The sequence below is a fragment of the Talpa europaea genome, assembly GCF_964194135.1.
Source record: "Talpa europaea genome assembly, chromosome: 12".
In the NCBI taxonomy this organism is placed as follows: domain Eukaryota; kingdom Metazoa; phylum Chordata; class Mammalia; order Eulipotyphla; family Talpidae; genus Talpa; species Talpa europaea.
In genome coordinates this window covers 101,268,635-101,274,634 of record NC_140079.1, presented here as the reverse complement: position 1 = coordinate 101,274,634, position 6,000 = coordinate 101,268,635, and positions in this window count along the sequence as shown.

The following is a 6,000-nucleotide window of genomic DNA, read 5'->3' as shown; positions in this document are numbered from 1 at the left end:
CGGGGCCTGGGTCTCCAGGGAGAGTCCACGGAGTTGCTGCCGTGTACAAGACAAGACCGGGGGCGAGTGGCAAGCCGGCTGCCCGCCCCTCCCCCCGCAGCTGGTTTCCCAGCCAGTTTCTTTATCCCCAAAGAGAAAAGAGCAGGCTGGTGGCAGAGGCAGCCGTAGGCCACCGGTGAGAGCTCAAGAAAGGGGGAGCTGGGGAGCAGCAAGTGCAGCCCCTCCATCCTGCACCCTCGTCACCTGCTGTGCCCTGGCCCCTGGGACGCCCCTCTGCCACGCTGGGGCAGAGCACAGGGTAGGAGAGGGTGAACATGGGGTTTGATGCCTTCAGTTTCCTTCCTGGCCCCTAGAACTGACCCCCACTGCTACTGGCCCCCAGAACCGGGCACTGTCACGGTGGCTTCCCCACACCTTGCCTCAAACTGCCCAGTTGAAATGTGCCGTCCACTCTCTGCTGGCCCTAACCAGCCTGGCGTGGGGCGAGGCGGGCCTGGGAGTTGGAACCTGAACGCAAGTCCGGTCTCCCGATGGCCCTGGCTTCTCCGGCTCTACACACAGCCCCTCATCTGTAGAAGACGGGGGCGGACCGCAGGGCCCTTGGGCGCTAGTTCCCTGCCTCTGCCATGTTCCGTGAAGTTAAACCCAGAAGGGCTGCTCACTCGGGCGGGGGAGCCAGAGAAGCCCATGCACCAGCACCTCTTTCCAGGGACCCTCACGCTCCCAGCTCGGTCCCCCTCTCAGGCCAGCGGGGCAGCTGAGCCAACCCCCTCCTGCCCACAGCCAGGTCGGGCAGCTGAGAGAATTTCCTCTCCCCGCAGTGGCTGCCGGCCCGGGCTTAGCCCGAGGCTGCGCCCCGGCTTGTCTTGGGGGGAGGGGCCCACGCAGGGAACGGGGAACACGGGGCAGGGCTCCTGCACAGGGACAGGGGCCTGGGAAACCCTGCCTGGGGAACTCTGGGGAGACAGGGAGCGCCCTAAAACTGCACCCCGTGGGAAGACCGAGGTCCCAGGCCTGTTCCTGAGGCCAGGGCCCCCTGAGACCGCACAGAAGCTTTGAGCCCATTTGCGCTCCGGATATCAGTGGACAGAAGCTTTGAGCCCTTTTGCGCTCCGGATATCAGTGGTTCAGAAGCCCGGGGGGCCCTAAGGGCGACCCAGTGAGCCGTCGCCCCCTGCCACGGCTTCTGGGGGGCGGCGCTCCAGCTCGGGGGTGGGGGGGTCGGGGGGCACACACGGGCAGCCGACTCCTGCCGCGCCCCGCCATGCGCACGGCGGCTCCCGGCCCCGGACCCCGCGCCCCTGCCCAGACCCGCCGGCCGGAGGGAACGGGCGGCCGCAGGGCCGAGCGCGCGCGCCGGGAGGGGACCCCGCCGCCGCCCCGCCGGGCGCTGAGTCACCCCGCCCGCGGCTCGCGCGCCCGCGCCCGCCTGAGCCCGGGGAACGCGCGGGCGCGCGCGGGCGGGGGAGCGCGCGGGGGGGCGGGGGGCGCGGGGACCCGGGGCTCGGGGCCTGGACGGCCGGTGCTGCCCGGTGCTGCCCGGCGCCCCACGCGGGGGCCCTGGCCCGGGCTGTCCGGCGAGTCCCGCGCAGGGCGGGGCGACCAGGCGCGCAGCGCAGGGCAGGCGGGGGCCGCAGGGGAGCTAAGGAAGCCCCAGAGGTAAGGGCCCCGGATTCCGGAGGGGGCGCATCAGGCTCCCCGGGACAGGGGCCGCAGGACGCTCTGCAGCAAGGATGGTAACGGACCGCGCCGAGGCCCGGGCTGGGCAGGCTGCGCGCTGGGCTCCGAGACATCGGCCGGAGTGAGGCCGCGGGCAGTGACCGTCCCGGGGCCGCGGGCTGAGGCTGGTCAGAGGGTGGCGGTTCCCTGCCAGGCGCCGCTCGGCTCCCTCGCCCCTCCCTGGCCGGCCCCACCCGCCTGCGAGTCCCACTTTATATCTGTTCCTTTTCTCCTTAATAACTTTTTCTTTCTCTAAACAAACCTGCCTCTTCTCGCCTGCGAGCCTGAGCGCCTGCAAAGTTCCTGCTGCAGCCTCGGGAGACCCCCCTGGTGTGGCCCCGTGGCTGGGCTCAGCCCTGCCCCTGCAGCCTGGGGTCCGTTCCTGCCCAGGAGGCGAGGCCTGAAGACCTGACATTATGGTGTCACTGCTCTGGCCTTTGGTCCCCCTCCTAGGCGAGGGGTACACCGGGCGGCATGAGGCCCCCTCTATCCAGCCGGAAGCACAGGATGTGGCTGCTGACCCTGCCCCAGCTCTAGCTGCGCCCCCTCACGCCATCGCAGACCCGCCCCCCCACCCGCAGGAAGAAGCAGCCAGTCCTCGCTGCCTGACACACCAGCCTATAGGGCCTGGTCCCCTGGACCCAGAGTGGGCCTTCCCTGAGCTGACTGGGGTCAGGACCCAGCCGGGGCTCCAGAGTAGCCAGGCTGACCGATGGGGTGGGCTTCGTCCAGCCGCCTCCTTATGGGGCTCCAGCAGCCGGTTCGCAGCTCCTAGGTGGGGGACAGAGCAAGGAGAGGACCAGATGCAGTGCGTCCCACCCAGCAGGCCAGAGGCAGGTGGGGATCACCGGGTCTGAGGGGGCACTGTCCAAGGGTCACTATCTGGGTGGCCAGGATAAGCTTGCCAAGCCCTCACCTCTCCCCTCAGCCCCGGTACTGAGCCTCATCTTCCTTGATTTCACCCCCTGCTCTGCTCGGGACCCCAAGCAGCCAGGCCCCAGCCTCTGGGTTTCTGTTGAAGGCGTGCTCTTCCTTAACTGGCTCACCTTCTTCCTCACCCTCCACACACAGATGCCTTCCCTTGGGGGTCCAGGGTCCCCCTTCTCTGACCTCCCAGGCCCACCCCTCCCTTCCCAAAGAGCAACCGCACGCCTCAGTGTTCCTGGGGAGTCCCGAGCTGTGTGAGTGTGCTCCGTGCACTCACAATGCAGTCCTGGGCATCTAGATCCGTGCAGCTCTTGTGACTTGGTCAGACTTTTCTAATAACTACATTTGCAAACCAGGAAGAAGCCCCCTGCCAGAACCGGGGTCCTCCCCCTTCCCTGAGGACTTCTCTTAGCACCCCGTTCTGTGCCTTGTACCCCGTGTCCTATTGTTAGTTCCCCTAGGGCAGAGACTGTGTCCCAATAAATACAGCTCCCAAATCCCATGAGTCGTGGTAGGAAAAAATCCAAAAGTTTGGAGAAAATGGAAATATAACCAACAATTTTTTTAACACATTTTGCAGGTGCAAAATCACTCTTTCTATCGAGTAGGACAAATGTGCTGCACGCAGCTGGGCCTAGGCTCCAGACGAACACAGATCAGTGCGATCGTCTGCATTAGTGAGAACAGCTGCAGGAGCAGAAAATAGGCATTTTCCTTTGATTTGTCAAATTTGCTCATTGAACTTGAACTTGACTTCTCTGGAGATGCAGGCTGATTTTGATTTAGAGATAAAAAATAAGACCTGCCCCGTCTACTTTATAAAATGATAATGGTGACGGTCAGATGTGTAATCGAGTTAAGGGTATAGTTTTGGGGGTTTTATTGTTGCTGTTGAGGACATAATTCCTTTTAAATGTTTTATGTTTTGTTACTTAGAAACCTCAGGTGCTGACCAACAACGACAAATACCAAACCACTGGGTGCTACGGTGAGCTGTGTACTATTTGAACAACATTGCATGTATCAAGTCCTTCAATCCTCATGACCCCACGAAAGAGATGTTAATATTTCCCTGTGACAGGTGAGAAAACACGCACAGAGAGGTTAAGTGATTTGCCTAAATCTGCCCAGCTAGCGAGCGCTGGAGCCCGTGGTGAGTCCCAAGCACCGTGACTCCAGGGTGTGTGTGCACGTGCTGGACGACGACCATGGGAAGGTGGCTGGGGATTAAGCAACATGGTGCACATAAATCCCTTGTCAGAATCGTCCATTACCATAAGGTGAGAGTGCGGTAATGCCTCTGGGGCAGGAGCCCAGTTCTGGCACAAAGGAGGCCTCTAGAAGTTGTTCCCGCCTGGCTGACATCATGGGAAGGCAGCAGCTCCCCGCAGGGCTCGGGACAGGGCAGGCTGCCTGTGGAGACTTAGCCTTCGGGCGAGAGGAGAGGCTCAGAACCTGCCGGCCACACCTGCTGCCACACCAGCTGCCGGCAACCTCACCTCGCTGCCCTCATTCTCCACTTTTCTGGTGCTCTCTTTGATAGTTTTTATGGTCTCCTAAAGAAAAATGAAGGTTTCCCTGGATTGTTAAAAGTTGGAGCCTAACATCACGACGATGAGGGAACTGGCATAACATCTGCCAGAGGGCACTTCCACAAGCTCAGATGCACACCGGGGCAGGCGGCACCCTAAGGCGGCACCCTGGCGGACCCCTGGGTGCTTCCCATAGACCCCTCTGTGTGCACACATGCTCCTGTGATCCACATCCACGTCGTTCACACTTGGCCTCTCCGCAGCCACACCCGCCTGTCCCCCAGACGTGCTGGAGCCCACGGTACAGCGCAGAGCCTGTTCCACGCAGCCGCCGTCCACCTGTTGTCCATCCCGGCAGCTCTGCGGTGGTGAACTGGCGCTCTGCTGGGTCCTCGGGCTTTGTTTGGCCACTGACACACCCACATCCACTTTTCACACGCCCAGCCTTACAGACTTGCACCCCTCTCGACCTGTCCCGCCACCTGCCCGATTGGCACAGGCACCTCCCTGCACGGACACTCCCCACTCAGGTCTGCACGCCCCGCTGTGTTCGGGACACTCTTCTACGGCTGCCACGTTCATGGACTTGCCGCGGGCCTCTTAGTGTGAAGGTGGTAGGTGTGAGGCATGCCAGCTGGCTCTGGCAGACTATGTTGATCTTCCAGATGCACCTCGTCTACCTCCCTTCTCCAGGAAAAGCCCAGTTTCCCCAGGGGTGGGAACATACCGGCCTGAGGGGTGGCCTGGGGTGGGGGGTGGCCCAGGTTAGGTCAGGGTGCTCAGGCTGTGGACCGCAGACCCCGTGTGAGGAGGAGGGAGTGAAGGAGGAGATGAACTGCCCCGCTCCCCTCGCCCCCCTCCTGACAAGGCAAGCCCAGAGCAAGGCCCACATGTATCCGCACCTGCACCCGGACCCCTGCACCCCGTGGGGTGGCTCCACCGGTGGCTGCGTTGTTTCTTGGTCTCACTGTCCACTGTGGGGCCCCCGTTCCAGCCCTTCTCCTCCTCTCCAGCCCCGAAGTTCTCCCCTTTGGAAATATGCTGTCAAGCAGGGTGTGAAACCCTCAGGGGAACCCCAAGATTAGAGGAGCTCTGCTCGAAGGGGACACCAGAGTCCAGGACGCCTTCGGGTGTCTCCAAAGACGGGAGACCCAAGTCAGGGCGGGGCGGGGACGCTGCTTCCTGCAGAAGCCCCAGGACGCACCCCGACCCTTCAGCCCCTCTGCCAGCGCCACAGGGACAGGGGCAGCAGCACCTTATGCCCGGCCCCGCGGCCTCGAGGGGAGGCTTGGGGACCCTGCTACAGGGCAGCTGGAGGGGAAAATGGCAAGTCCAGGAGCTGAGCAGACAGTCCTTGCCAAGTTCCAGGCTACACAGCAGGAAGTCCTGGCTTCCCCACAGCTGAGGGGACAGGCCCGTTGCAGGAGGCAGGAGGCTAGAGACAGAGGGCTCGTGTGGAGAAGGGCGGAGGTGGGGGGTGGGGGCTGGGGCCGGGGCAAGCAAAGGCAAGCAAGCTCCCCCAAGAGACTTGAAGTCAGCACCTGGGAGGGCGCAGGGGTGAGTAAGCAGAGCAGGCGGCTTTCGGGGCAGTGAAGTCTCTGCACGATCCTGTGGATGAGGGTCTGACGCCCTGATACTCGCCTAGACCCACAGAACGGACCCCACTAGGCGCGAACCCTAACGTGCTCCGGACTCCGGGCACCTGAGACGTGACAAAGTGGTTTTGTCACTCATGAAAACGTCCCACGCAGGTTGGGGGGTGTTGCCGATGGAGAGGCGGCGTGGGGGCGGGGGCGCCTCTTCTCCATCTTGCCGTGAACCT